This window comes from Trachinotus anak, unplaced genomic scaffold (assembly GCF_046630095.1).
Source record: "Trachinotus anak isolate AG129_WGS33_773 ecotype Australia unplaced genomic scaffold, CSIRO_AGI_Tana_v1 ptg000002l, whole genome shotgun sequence".
Classification (NCBI taxonomy): domain Eukaryota; kingdom Metazoa; phylum Chordata; class Actinopteri; order Carangiformes; family Carangidae; genus Trachinotus; species Trachinotus anak.
In genome coordinates, this window is record NW_027273853.1 from 10,504,201 (window position 1) to 10,520,190 (window position 15,990).

General features: G+C 40.1%; 1 long non-coding RNA gene across 1 annotated transcript in view; it reads left to right on the forward strand.

The window, feature by feature from the left end:
- Nucleotides 1–14,972, forward strand: part of LOC139631516 (uncharacterized) — a 53,552-nt gene extending 38,580 nt beyond the window's left edge. The window contains exon 6 of the long non-coding RNA XR_011693393.1: nt 2,355–14,972. This is a non-coding gene — a long non-coding RNA (uncharacterized lncRNA). The remainder of the gene's footprint in view (nt 1–2,354) is intronic.
- Nucleotides 14,973–15,990: the final 1,018 nt, after the last annotated feature.

Below are 15,990 nucleotides of genomic sequence, written 5' to 3' on the forward strand. Positions count from 1 at the left end.
ATTTTGGGAAGGATTTAAATTTTTGTGGTGGTGTATTATTCACTGGAACCATTTCTTCATCTGCAGTTTTGCTGGGTGCTTTGGGATTAAGGTTGGGATTATTTATTACTGCTGCTTTTCATTATTTAGAGCTAAAATGATTAATCCAGTAATTGATGCTGCTCCAGTGTGAGGATTTGCTGCTGTTCTTTGTCATATATGACAGTAAAATGAATATTTTGGGGTTTTGCACTGTTGGTCAGCACTAAGGGCTGTTGGGCCTTTTTACCTGTCTTCTGACATTTTATTGGCAAAATGGTTAAACATTCAATTCAGAAAATAATCGTCAGTTGCCACTTTGGATTTATTTTTCAAGAAAAGCAATCAATATTTTTTGGAAAGAGTTGGTTTTGTGCGGTTGTTTGCCATTGTCTTGTCAAAATTTAGAATTAACCTGTTGAGCTGTGCATTACTGGAAGCTTTTGGATTAAGGTTAAGATAATATTTAAAGCTAAAACAATTTGTAGATTAATCAATTAGTCAAATGGCAAACAATGAAGTGGAATCTGTTTTGATCAATCATTTTATCAGTTAGGCCATTTTTCAAGCTGAGTGCCAAACATTCACTGCTTCCAGCGGCTCACAGGTGATAATTTGCTGCTGTCCTTTGTCATATGACTAATGTAATATGATTAATTACAAATATTTTCAGGGTTTCAGACTACCCCTACCATTAATCAAATAACAGAAACAAATACCTGATGTATAATACAGAGAACTTCATCACGTATAACAGAGACATTTATTAAAGGAGACCAGGCCTGAACTGTAACATACATGCAAGAGAAAAAGAAAAAAACATTTCAGTACAAAGAAACAATAAGGCCATCAAACCTTGGCCTCAGTGGAACAGAGAGTTACGGTATTTTAAAAAGCAACTGTGCTAACAATAGATTGAACACATTAGATTCGGAGACTTGAATGTGGAATATATTTATTACTCCACAGTGTTAACATATTCATGGAGGCGCCTCAGTCTAATAATGTAAAAACTGAAGCAGCACTCATGATTGTTCAAACACGGGACATGTGGAAGACTTCAGAGGATGAACAGTTGTGGACATGTGCTGCAGATATCACCAAAGATCACACACACACACACACACACACACACACACACTGGTAATGTATTCCAAAAGAAGAAACATCTCTGTGCTGGTGTTAAATGTCCTTATATTGAGCACTAGTTGTTGACAGCTAGAGGGCATCTTCAGCGCAAGCTTGCAGAAGTTCAGTCGCTGCAATCGAACACGGGAGATAATGAAGATAATGAGTCTCTCTGTTAATGCTGTGCAAATGGATTGCAGACAGAAACTGTGCCATGTGCCAAGCATTCTGCAAAGATTATACTAATATCCTGTAATTTTGACGTTAGGCTCAATATTACTGGAAAAAGCCAGATGTGCTTTGTTCCCAAATCATCATGAAAAGCAACAACAAAGTCACCATGCACCACAATTTTATAACTCCACTACTGAAATGATTGTATTCTAATATCTTCCTCGTCTTGCTATTAGTCAAATACAACTGTAAACTATTTGTAGACACAAATTTCACAGTGGTTTCCAGCTGCTGCCATGCACCTCCTGAGAAATGTCACACAAATACTGAAATTCAAGCCTGATGTAAGTCAAATGCTTTCTAGTCTGTAAATAGCACTTGTTGCATCTCCATTTACCTATGTTTATTGTTTACCCTAGCTCTCATTTACAATAAGTACTGTTGAACATGCAGATCTGTTTGTCTTTTCTCAACAAGGCCAGATGACCTGGAGGACTGATTACACTTCAGACTCTGGAACTTTCAGATCATTATAAAATAAGCTGCTGACGATGGCAGACCATCTGTGTACCAAAGTCTAAATTATAATAATTGAGCCTAACAACAGCATCTATTTGGTTTACATGCTGGTACTGTATTTCTGCAAGAAAAACGGCTGAGTTCATTTAATTAGACGTAACACAGCTTGCATTGTATCTAAACAGTGTAATTTCCCTGTTACATTTGACTTGGGTTTGTGAAGGCTTCGAACTAAATAAATAATTCCACTCCAACCTGAGCTTTAGTCTCTCCTACTCACTATATTCTTGTGGGCGGTATATGCTTGTTCATCAGAGATTTTTTAATTATGGCATGTGAATCTACATAGATTAGCCACTGCAGTCATCTCAAGACCATGCAAGGTAATAGCCAAAAATACTGCAATATTGTTTTACCCAGGTCTCCTCTTTCTGCCCGTTTGATACAGTTTTAGTAAGTGTTTGGATTGTAACAGAACACCATGTGTGTGCTGACCCAGCCTGATCTTCCCACAGCAGTGTCTGGACCAGGCGAAGCGATGTGCGCAGAGACGCAGGACCAAAACAAAACAAACGGGTCTGAGGGAACATGTCTGTCGATCCAGGGTTCAGCGCAGCCACACAGGGCTCAAGGAGGACTCCTATCTAGATGGGGAAAGAGCCACATTCCCCTGAAATGAGCTTCTCTGGGATGAAAGCCTTGTGTGAGCTCCCCAGATGACCCACGACCCCGTCTGTATTTGTGCAGGGGGGAGCCCTGATCCTGGGTTCTCTGCCTCCCTGCTAGGATCCTGGGGAGTCAGGTTGGGGTGGCCAGACAAGCCTACCATTCTGCCCTCGGGTGTTTTGCTTTTAGGGTAAAGAGAGACCCTCAGATGAGCCGGCACTGTCACAGCAGTAACCTTTCACCCTAGGAGTTTCAGAGGTGGGCCATAGGAGGCCGTTCCTGGAGTGCTGTGCTATCCCATGTCTGAGTTCGCAGCACAGTAATATTTCAGCAAATCATTTAGATCTGTTGTCAGTGTTTTGCTTAAAAACACAGTTTGAGATTTTAATATTGGCTGAAAATCATATTTATTTGACTGCAGTCATGTGATTTTAGCATTTTGCACAGGCAGCGTGATGGCCATATTTTACTTGCCAGTAGCTGAGAAGAGCCTGGAATCCAGCTCTGGAAAATCAGATCTTTGTGAAGAGGTGAGGACAGAAGCTGTCATCAGAAACCTGTTTGCTCCTTTTATCACAGCCAGCAATGGTGTACTGACATGATCCCACCAAACAGGCTCTGATAACTCGCTCGAGGGATGAGAGGAGGAGAGAGATTCAGGTTCACAGGTCAGCAAAAACCACTTTTATACCCAAACCTGATGGCGATGTATTTTAAAGGTGAGGATGCTTAAAGTTCAACAGCAGCAGTGTGCAATGTGCCATTTTTTGGTGCGAGCCCCACGCATATGCAGCTACAATGACTAACCTCTGCCCTACCCCTTAGGCTTTGCAGGATGTCAGAGTCAGCCCCAAACACACCCATTTGCAAACAAACACAGATGCCCCAAATTCCACTTTCACTTGAAACAGTTGGCTGACCCCCCTTTCCCCTCTGTTCAGGTTACCTCTACCCACTCTCACCCTCAGGCCAACCTTAATCCAATAGAGAGCTCGCTTTAAAGGAGGTTGAACAGGAAGACACTGTGGGTGACTGGTTGACTAACCCAGCCTCATTTTCATCCACCCACCAGCCTGCATATGTTCAAGGAGGGACACGAGGAGGGACTGCATCTTGACCTGATCGTTATCGTGACCCACTCCAGGTCCCCTACACTTCCTACTACCTCTGCCACAAGACAGTTTCTCCCTCATAATCACTTCTATATTTTTCCATGACCGTTTAGCTCAGCAGTGTTTCCTAAGTGTGCAACCATAAAATGAGTCACCATAGAGAAAATGTAAAATTAAGATAGTAATTTCCATCCTTAACCATAACACCTAACATTATGCATATTTTCCATGATGTAAAGTCTCTAAAATACCCAAGTAACACTAAAACAAAAGTGCACAGGGGAAATGGCGTATGGAATAAAATGCAGACTGTTATTGATTAAGACAATAGAACAAAGAGTCTACAGCCACAATAGCAGCTCTATGAGGCTGTACTTAGGAGCAGTACTACATGCTAATGATGGCACGCTCACATGCTAACAATCACAATGTTCAGAAAAAAACAACACTAGCTGACTAACTGGAGGAATCTTCTTTATTTTACTAATGCGTTTTTGCATTGGGCCTTCATCAGGGTGATTTGCAGAATGTGTAAAAGGGACAGCCTATATAGACTCATATACAACTATATATGTTACCTTTATATGAAGGCTGAATCCCCATCAGTTATTGAAAGAGAGCTAGAGGCATTGATGGAGAAGCTCCAAAGGATGCTGCACATCCAACACAGAAAAAAAACTTAAAAATAAAAGCACTCAACAAACTGAAAACTGAACAGCAAAAAACATCTCACAGCCACAATATGCCATCACAAAATAAGGTGTGGTTAAGGTGAATCTTTCAAATCACCAATACAATTAAAAACAACTAAAACCTTTATAAAATAATTGTAAAAAAAAAAAAAAAAAGCTTCTGAGAATGTAAACCCATAAAGCCTCTTGTCCTCCATAATAACAATGTTAACGTATGTATGTAATGTTTACCATGCTCACCATCTTATCTTAGCATGTTAGCATGCTAACATTTATTATGTAGCATTAATACAATGTTTTGCAGGTATTTGGTCAATAAACAAATGACGATGATGGCACTAGATGAAAAGTAAGGAATTCACCAAAGTTCTTACAATTTATCCAGTAGCTGTTGAGGTATCTCAGTCTATGTCAAAGTAGTGGAGAGACATCTAAACAGGAGATGTGGGACTTGTTTTCTAAAGAAAATTGGATGGCTAGCTGTGCTTCTGCTTCTCTGGCAGGGTGGACTGCACTTATGTGCTCCTAGTAAAGTAGAGATGAAGCTGAAAGGTCACCAAGTAGTCATCATTGTTTTATTATGATCTTAAAAAGACCTGTGCTCCTTAGTTGCTTTTACACACCTGAGGTTTGGAACCACAACATCTTTGGATGTTAATGTGTTAGACAGCAAACTTTTATTCAGTCACTTCCCTTGTTTTTGCCTTCTTTGCTTAAACTCTTGTACACTTTTCATGTCTGTCTGTGAAGAAACAAAGTTTCTTCCTCTGGTGCCACTTTTATTATCTCTGTTTCCCTTTGTCACTCCATTGCTGACATTCTTTCTCTCGTTTCTGGTGCCAGAGTTTGGCATTTTTGAATGCTCAGCATACTAGGAGGCAATGTCCGGATTTGGTTTTGTGGTTGCACCATAAAATATCCTGTCCCAAGTGATATTCCTGTTTATGCTCTTGGTTGGCTCTGCAGCTGAGCATAAAGCCCCCATCTCCAGTTATAGGCTATTAGAGGCTACATTGTCCCATTAAACATGTCTGTCACGAAGAAGCAAAAGATGAGAACCCACAAAGTTTCTCTTTGTAAACCAGTCTTCTCTGTTTATCTGTTTATCTGTTTATCTGTAACTGATATGAACAATAAAAATAGCACTTACTGTAACTTTAACTGAACAGAGGGTGACTCTTCACCTGTGTTTGTTAATGCAGGCAACGCCGAGCTGAATGCAGATAAATCACATGATTCCTATGCATCTCAGACTCCCAGGTAGTCACTGACCCAACAGACAAGGTCGCGTCCGACAGACAAACAGAGCTGTACTCATCCTCCTAATTGTCAGGAATGTCCTGATTGAGACAAGAAAGAAGCTCATTCACATGGCGCTTAATCAGAGTCATGCTCCTGCACTTAATTTTCAGAGGACACTTGTTGAACAACTGCCTTGTCCTCTTCTAAACGGCTGCAGAGACTCAGTGTCCTCCACACCCCTGCAGAACCACCACAGGACAATGTTAGTTCACAACCTTGCCCATGTCACCACCTCTCTAATGCCATATCCATTCGCTGCCACTTTAAACAATGTGTCACCTTTTATTCTTGTCTTGTGTTGCCTTGATTATTCTATTTGTTCATGGTTTGGACTTCAGGAAAAACACTCAAAAAGAATTTACAGAGCTCCCAGCATAAGTTAATCAGAGCTGTGTTGGGGTTGAAACCAAGGGCACATGTTGGCAAAAAGATTCAAATAGCTCTAGTGACTAGCTTTGAAGGCCAGAGCCATATAACTACAGCATTTACAAACACAGACGCCTGGGTATTAACAAAATGAGTAGCATACATCCTTTGGGGACCATGAATAATTGTACAATTTTTTATTTTATTTTTTATTTTTTGGCAATCTAAAAGATCATTTCAGTCTGGACTAAAGAGGTGAACCAACAGATCATACCTCTACTTAGCATGGCTTTTTGGTCTCCACCAACTCCTGAGGGAAATACCTGGCTCTTTATCAGCTGCTAAATGCTCCTCTGCATTCACCAGCGAGTTGCTAACTTTGTCTGTCTGTCTGCTTTTTTTGCTTTTTTGTGAGAGCAATGAAACTGAACCAAAACAGTAAAGTTGTGAGTCGCAAAACCAACACAATGACTTGGACGATGCTAACGTGCTCTGTAAGGCTGAAGAAAACTCTGGAGCCAAGTGATTATTCTCTGTGTGTTCACCACTACAAGAGACTCCTTTCATATTACGCATAGTCATTTATTGGTCACATAAAAATATTGATTAGTGCAACTTTAAAAAGAAGGCCAAATTGGGGTTTGTGGCAAAAAGTGTTAGCTTATCACTTTTATTATATTTTAGTATATAATTCTTATTATTTTAGATTTTGTGTATTTATTATTGTGACTTGATGACTTTCATTTCAATTTGTGTATTTCTTGTGTAAGGTATATAGTTGTATTGCTGAAATATTGTTTTAGTAATTGTTTTAATATTCAGTTTGGATACACAGACCCTTAAAATATAGCACCCTCTTTAACAAAAAGATCTAATGCCAGGCACTGAGAATCATTTTGTGAGTGTTTAACACTTTGCAGTACAAATAATGTAGTTATTATTAGAAAAGAGACTATGAAGTTTATTCTTTACAGAACATGGGAAAGACTATTAGATATGACTATGTCAGTCATAGGTAGGATGTTTATATCTGAACATCAACTGCAGCCTCACTGTTCTGATACAAACATGTTGCATATGATGGTGACTTCACTGTGATTTGTGGGTTCAGATGTGATCTGAGTCAGCTGCAGTAGTCATCACTGCATCCAGGAGTCTGTAACAATTATAGTAACAAAGCTTTACAACATATAACTTTAGAATAGGGCCTCTGGCTGCCCTGCAGGCCTCTGCTCTCACTATTGTGCAGCAGGGTATTACTGTAAATCTATGAGCCTTCTTGGCACAAACCGAGAGGGTGTAGTCTATCTTTAACAATATGACAGTTGGCAAGTGGGCTGACCAAGCATTAAAGACACATGTTGGATAATACACTTGTCTACATACACATTTGCCAAGATTACTTCCACAAGTCAGCTCCCCAAATGGTGGCGAGAATTTTCTGACATTTCTACAATCCTGGATTTAAAATTAACGTTTTCTTTTATATTTTATAACCAGCCTTGACTTTCTAATCCCACTGACGGCTCGAGTCCCTTTGGTTTAGTAATGAGCCATATTTTACAGACTTCAGCTCCTCTGAGGACTTTGATTTACTCTGAGAATTAGCAGACTTGAAGTAATTTATGGAACTATTTCACTGCATCATAGTAAAGCTATGGAGCGAGCCATTTTCATTCTCTTTATTATAATGCCAGCCGTCTCCTGCCAAATTTGCATGAGCTGGGGCAGATTGACAGTAAACAGCTGTGTGAATCTGGGGCTAATGGGTCCACACGCAGGGGTAATATTTCAAGCTGGGATAAGTTGTGTCACAATTCAGAATAATTTCACAACCTTGTTGCACTGATGTTTTTTTTGAATTCGAAGCTTTCCTCTGTCACTTCTTGAAAACAGTCAAGTTGATGTGCTTGGTATGATGGATTTTGAGTGAATATTGGACTATCAGAGTTAGCTGATTGCAAATTTTCTTGAAACCTGATATAAAACAGCAAAAGGATTTATGGAAATTCTGCTCACAGACAGGAATAATTGGGATGTTTTTGTGTAGTTGATCCCAGTCTAAAGATAGTGTCTCACATGGCAAACACAAGACATGGCAAGCCCGAGCACTAAACCTGTAAACTGCGTGGTTCCTGAAATTGGTGGCCTAGACAATTAGAGTGGCGGGGTCCACCCAGGGGTGCTGGCAAGAAGCCGATCATGCCGCGTGATTTAGCCTGAAAGGTACTAGTAATGATGGAGGGTCACAGACAAAGGCTCCACTCACCAGTGCTCTTTTGCTTTACGCCTCAAACTCACGCGCATTGGCCTTCGATTGCTTATTGAATTACATCTAATCATTCAATTAAAGTCACATGGAGGAGCAGCATACGTGGGTCTCAGCCGAGCCACTGGATGCTGGATAACGGACGCTGTGTTGTTGTTCGTGGGAAGTTTCAAAACAAGATGTCTGAAATATTAGCACTATGACAGGTGTCTCATTCACTGGTTGCAAATACTTTTGTTTGACAACAGCTTGGGAAAGCACCAAGATCAAACACAGGCATTTTCCTCTAATTACATCCCATTCATACGGAAACTTTGATTTGAGGCGACAGCGAGCATAGCAACACTAAATCACTGAAAAAAGTGAAAATACTGTGTGGTCTAATCAATTGTGTTCTTGCTGGAACATGTAGATCAGAAGCATCAGACGTTAGCATGAACAGTATGATTCCTCCTGGTGTCAGCAGTAACAATAATTCATGTGAAATGATAAATGTGTTTTGTTTACATTATGGCTCCATTTAATAATTATTTTCATTATTTATTTCTGTTAAACAATTACATACAGTATTGGTCTGTAAAATAGCACAAAGAAAAGTGAAAAATACCCATTTTAATTTGTCCCATGGGACAAGTTGACAGGAGCAGTTTTTCTTTTGTTTGTTTGTTTGTTTTTTTGGTAAACTAATTGATTAATCAACTACTTATTTGAACTCTAATTATTTAAACTTTAGTTTACAAAAAAAAATGTAATTTGATTTGATGAAAAATGTGAAAACACAAGATTACTGTTGGAGTACAAGCAGGATCTGGTAATACTGTGTATCTGTATATGTGTATCTGTTTATTTTCAAATGTTAAAAATTACGACAAAGTAAATTACTTCATGTTTGGGAGAAATGGGTCATTTATTGGCACAGTTCTCCATGTATGTCTAAGGCCTTATGCAGGGTCACCTCCAAGGTTTTAACAATCTCTACAAGTTCCTTGTGGAGATCTGCTGTGGCTGCAGCCGGTTGGGTGTTGAGAGGCTGCAGTGAGTGAGGAGGAAATGGGGTCTGGCATGTTGACTCAGGAGTAAATCCCACCGGACTCCTCAAAAGGCTGCTATTAGAGTTTAATCACTCTGCGATGCTGGACACACTCTGAAGCTGAGAGGGATGACTGATGAGCAAGCAGCATGCAAACTGTAGGCATCAACTCATCCTGAAGGTGCAATCAGCGTTTTGGATGCATGAGTGCAATCCAATGATGAGGAAAGAGAATAAGCTTTGAAAAAGTAATGTTACACTCTTCTTTCCACTTTTCACGCCTCCTATTTTATAAAAAAAACTGTCTCTCGCTTGCTTCTGAACAGTCGGTTTGTGAAGCCACTAAATTATGCTTGTAAATGATACTTGAATGGCCGGTGCAAGTTTTTCAGCCTCCTAGTTATATTTTATTGCCTCGAATTTCTCAAGGCCTTCACGACAGTGTTCTCAATTTTTCAACAAGTGAGGCTCTTAGTTTTCATTATGCACAACTTATTTTTAGACAAAGGGCCTATTCTGTTGTCTGCTAAAGCAAAAGGGAGCACACCAGTAAATTATTTCAAAGACATTTGCATAATGCTTAGTGACTTAGTCCCTATTTTAAGCTGAATTTTTTCCAGACATGGCTGGTTGAGCTACCAGAGAAAAGAGAAAAGAACAAGTGTGGAGAGAAATGGACTATCAAAGGAAGAAACTGAGCTTTCATGTTAGGACACTTTGATTGTGTTACAGATTGGTTCCAGGTGAGGCAACTCTGAAAGAGAGGAAATCCAGGGGAAGAGAGAAATCCTTAACCAAGGATGGCATTGCTAGGATTTAAGCATTAAGAGAAGATTTAGACTAGCAGGTGTAGAGAATCGATGAGGCTCAAATATTCTGTATTGTGGTGGGTGGCATCACCATAGGGTATTTCAGCAGTTTTGGAAAGTAGCTTTGTTTAATCATGGACAAGGAGAACAGATGAAACTTGACCAGCTTCAACAAAATTTTACTACTACATAAATAAATTTTCAAACACAGAACTTTTACTTGTAGTCGACTATTTTTATTTCTTCCACCACTGAAAAAAAGAAGTACACAGCTTGTAAATGTGTAATTTTAAAACCCTGCCCAGACAATTTTCTGTCCTGAAGTTCTTCAGAATCTGTCCAACTGTGGTCCACCATCCTGCCAGTGTGCCTGCCTGTGCTGGCTCTCTGCAATGATTGGAAGCAGGCATTGCGTGGGAAGTCCAATTAGAGACGGAAATTGCACCCAGCTCAGCGCTGTGTAGCCAAGGTTTGCCGCATGGCCACTTACCTGCACATCTGCACTGATTTTTTAAAAGCAGTAGCCACCTTTTTCCACCACCTTAATTGGAGTTTCCAACGCTGATTGCTTGAAAGAGAAATACACTGCCACGGTCTGCTTCCTGGTAACGGTCTGGCTTTTCACTGATGTCTGATGAGAAGGAGGTGGGAGTCAGGTTTAGATTTATACCAGGAGGTCCTTTTTATGCTCATCTAAACATAGCAGGTCTAAACTTATGGGGTCCCCATAATGTGTGAGGCCAGAGGTCACCTACTGTCACTGGAATAATGTGTCTAGATAATATATGACACACACAGTGGTGTTGCGTTTTAATGAGAAAATGGAGATAGTTTGGCAGAATGAAGAGAAACCACTGAAATCAATCACTAAATTGTTAATAACTCTGAAATTGAAAGTATTCATATGTAGAAGACAATAAATCACAAACACGATATAAGAATCTCAGTTATGAAAATAATTTTTCTACTTTCATGGACAGGATATCTCTTTATGAAGTGCAGCTCTTTCATCTTGCAGCACAGACAAAAGTTCACCTTTGACCTGTAACACCATACCCTCTCACTCACGGTCACACTGAACCCTCAAGTTTTTTCGTGTGTCATGTTGGTTCATTTTCTCAACTATTCAGCCATGAAAGCACGACAGGTCAGTGGTTTTGGAGTTATAAAGCACGTAATTCCCATGATTGTAGTTTCTAATCCATATTCTGTGTTCTCGACATTTATTATTCTACAATATTGCTTCTTGCCTCTGTCAGTCTAAGGGGAAGACTGATACACCCAACACCACACCCAGCCCATACAGGCAGAACCTTCTCCCCAGCTTGTTTGATGCAGGTCTTGGGACAGAGCCTCTGGTTCAATGTGTAGTTGGTTCATCAGAAGCCAGTAACACTGCTGAACATATGGGGATCATTTTAGGAGGAAAATGACTTATGGCCATAGAAACATATGTAAAAAAAAAAAAAAAAAAACATACAGTAGAATGGCTAAAAACAGATTGCAGATGTAAAGAATTTCCCCAGTGACAAACTTCAAGTTGACTCTGTAGAATTTCTCAATCAAATCAATATAAAGATCACAGAGAAAAAGATCCATGAGAAGTTAGGAACACTGTATAGAAAAAGCCAAAATGTGCCACTGTATGCATGTGTTCAGACAAACTGCTTCGACACTGGTGTAATACATCATAAGTACATTTAAACAAGTATTGTACTTAGATATTACCACTTGATACCACTGTCGTGCCTGTACTGTAAATAAGAAGCTACATCCAGCGGCCAGTTAGCTTATCTTAGCACAAAGACTGGGAATGGAAAGCAGCTAGCCAAATCTGGCTGCTCGGGGTAGCTGTGACGACGGTGTCAATCTTCTCATCTAACTCACAGTAAGAAACCAAATGAACGTTTCCCAAAATGCAGTAGCTTACAGTTCCTTTGTACAGATTTGATGAACTTCCGCTTTCCTTGATTATTTCCATTTTGTGCTACTTTATGTTCCCACTCTAATGTAAGTCAGAAGGAAATTTTGTGTTTTCTCTGACAGCTATAGTTCGTTACACATTAAGATTTTATCAGACACATGATTATTTGATTAAATAGCAGTATAAACAGTACAATAAAATAAAATTCATCTTTACCAACTGCAAAAATAAAAATGCTACCTATGCTACCTGGAGATAATAATTAATAATAATTCTGCATGGAGTACTTTCTGTACTTTATATATATTTTGCCAATTATACTTGTGGTATTGTTTCTTTTATTTAAATAAGGATCTGAATACTTATTCAACCACTGTGCTCTAATCCCTCAGTCTCCCTGCTTGACATAAAGGCCTGCAGGTATCTAAGCTGAACCAATAAACATCATAATAATCACAGAATCCATCACATGGCACGTCTATACACATGGCCGGCTGAGAGGACGATAAAAGGGAGGAAAGCTTGAAAAACTAAAATACTAAAAAAAAAAATCTAGTGGGAGTAAAATAGGGATTGTGAAGGTAGACAAAAATAGGTGAGGTAGAAAGAGAGAAAATATAAGGTGGGGGTGAAGGCAGCTCAGTCCTGGAGTTCTTCTTGGGCCCCAGAGATCTTCTACCTAATAAATCCTCAGCACATATTTAATCCAGTCAGAGGGACATGCTCGGCAAGAGTTAAAGGATGCACGCTTATTACTCACCTATCCACCTCTGAATGTGCTGCCGTACCCCAAACCCCCACCTCCCAAACTCTACTCCCACAGCCTGTCCTCCATCCAGACTGCAGGCGCTACAGGCTATCAGAGAATCGAAGCAGGAATGTGACTCCTGACAGACACATCTCTCAGGACCACAGACTGAATATGTTCCCAATTAGCTCCATCTGATAAAGTGTGAGTGCAAGTGAAACCCAAGGCGGGCATGATCAATAGCACTTGACTCATTTTGTCAGATGGGTTTGACATTGACGGGCCGAACCATGATTAATCGCGTTGGTGCTGCAGATAATTGTCTGACCACATCTTCCTTTGTAGGTGTCGCTGAACTCTCACTGTCATGTCTGTACTGCTTTGAATATGGTTCGTCACTTTCAGTTCAGTTATAATTAATCTCTTCATGAACTGGCATCTCTTCAAAAAACAGTTTTTCCTTAATATGCCTGTCAACTATTTCACTCATGAACACTTGGACACACACACACACACACACACACACACACACACACACACACACACACACACACACACACACACACATACAAGGACACTCACAGCCTTTTTTCCTATGTTTTACCCCAAGATGCAGCTACCTGGACCAGAGGTGCCATCTGCTGTTCACACTGCACACTGCATCAGAATGAGGTTGCTGTGTGGTGGTTGTTTCAGTGGGGTGAGCTGTTTGATAAAAACAAGCTGCAGCCCGTTGTGGTTTCATCCTCAGAAAGTCTCCTTGGTTTCCATGCACACAGCTGGATGTTTTTACCCACTTGGGACTGCTGTGACATGGGCACTGGAGATGAAACAGGCCTCCCTCGGTACACAAACACAGCACTACACTCCCGGCCTTGTGTACAGCTGGTAGGGATGACACAAGAGGCACAGGGCTTTATTGAGTCCTTCTGAGGCTGCTGTGGAAGTCAGGGCTGTGCTCTGGTAAAGCTCAGCCTGCAAGGCAACAGAGGAGAGCGGACCGATGGAACACAGGCCACTTGGCCGATGCTGAGGGTCTCTGTAGGCCGGTGTGCTGTGTGTGAATGTCGTGAGATGAGACCTGGCCTCCTGTCAGCTCCCGTCTCATTAAACTCAGTGAACTCTCTGTAGCAAGGGAGCAGCAGATAAAGGGAAAGAAACATCTTCCATTAACCCTAACCCTAAAGTTCTGTTGGGGTCCTGGAGATCCTCCACCTTCTTTTATACTTAAAGGTTCTGTGAACGATCATCACTAGCCCCAGACAATCTAACCAGAACCTTTTGCCCATGCTAGCATGGCCATAATATGCTCCACAGCATATAGTTAGCCAGCTAGGGATAGCAATATTTGCTGAACAAATTCACAATAAGGTCAACAGCAAGTTAGCTAACGTTATCATGCCTACTGTAGCCGGTCACTAATGAAAATATACATTACATACCCATCAAGTTACTTACACATTGAGTAGAAGAAAAGCAGTTCTGAGTCAAGCAGAAGCTCTTGAGCTCCATGGTCGGACTGGGAAAGAAATTCAGCCTTGGTCTTATCTGCTGGAACAGGTCACTGAAATGACACTGATGGAGCCAGTAACGACACTAGCGGAGGCAGTAAAACCGTTTAAAACTGTTCGGATGTATTGACGGTCCACCGGCTGACAGGGATTGGAGCTGGTAGCCCCCATGACCTGTCTGCTTGTGCTGTGAGCTTGTCTTTTTTTTTTTGTCGGAATGTATTTTTGTTGAAAAAGTGGTTTCTTCAGTGAAGGAAATTCTGGATGGTCACTTTCACCTAAACACTGCATACTGCACTGTGCCATCTCACCTGTGGGCAGTACCTGTGTGTTTATAAATGTGGGGAGGGTCAATGGTTAAACAGGAGGCACTCACATGCACTCACATGTACATGTACATGTACATGCACTAACACGTACATGTTGCCAGACTGGCTACCAAATCAAAGAACAGAGAAACTCAGATTACAACACACACACAGGAGGTGTTGACTCAGGACACCATGACTAAATTATATATTTACATGCAAAATAGTTGTTTGCTGCTATATTATTGTTTAAAATCTTGTTTTACAGGTTCTAGTTTTTTGTAAATTGTTCAGGTATGCAGCATTACCTCAATGATCACCTCCTTTTTTCTACTAAGAAAAATGAATATTTAATTCTTTATAAATGTCTTGATACAATTGTATGAAAATGCAAAACCCAATAAACAAAGTTTGAAAAAAAAAATCTTGTTTACAGAACTGTTAACATTGTTTTGTCAGCTTGATGCTTCATGACTTTAATTAATTTTATGAGAATTACTGAACGTGATTATCATGATTTTGATAATAATCATAATTTTGGACTGATGATATGTTTCAGAAGTCTGCTACAGAAAATGATTCATTACTTCTGTTTGAGCTCTCAGAGACCACAACTGTAAACAAGAGTCTACAGCCATGCTAGTGGCTCAGTGAGGCTGTAGTTAGGCACAGTGGTGCTTTGAGTTAAATGCTAATACATCTCAGTTTGCATCAGGTTGATGGGAAAGTAAGTAGCTGTAATGCTGGCATTTACTAGTAAACCAAAGTACTGAATCCATTAATTCAACCTGATGATGGTGCAAAATGAAAAGTTATCAAAGTCAAAGTTATTACAATTCATCCCAAGAGGACAAAATGTCTGTAGGCTACCAAATTTCATAGCAATCTATATATATCTATATATGTCATTAAGAGCCAAAAACATCAACCTGTTGGTGGCAGGGGATCACCAAAGTCATTAGGAGTCACCCTGTGGAGTTTACGAATAACTGTTCAAAATTTCTTCTCAATCTATCCAATAGATGTTGAGATATTTCAGTGTTGAGCAGTAGTGGATCGACCAACAGACAGACAGTGGCATCCTTCGAGCTACACTCACACAACACACAGTTAAATATTTAGTTAAATATTTCTTTATCTGTAATTGACTTTTTGGCAAAGACACATTGAATATGTATTGGACTACAGACACTGCTTTCAAGTCATCTCGGGTCGTTTCCAGTTAGAAGAACAGAAGAGAACATCTAAATGGAAAAAAAAACGGTTGATTTTGCAGTTATTATTACTACTTTTACTTTTGTGAGACTTCAAACAATAAGTTAAGTAAAACCCCAAAACCCTAGGGTTAACTATCCTGTGTCACCACTGAACTGCTGCCAAATTCTGTTCGTTTATGTAGTTGACATGCTATTTA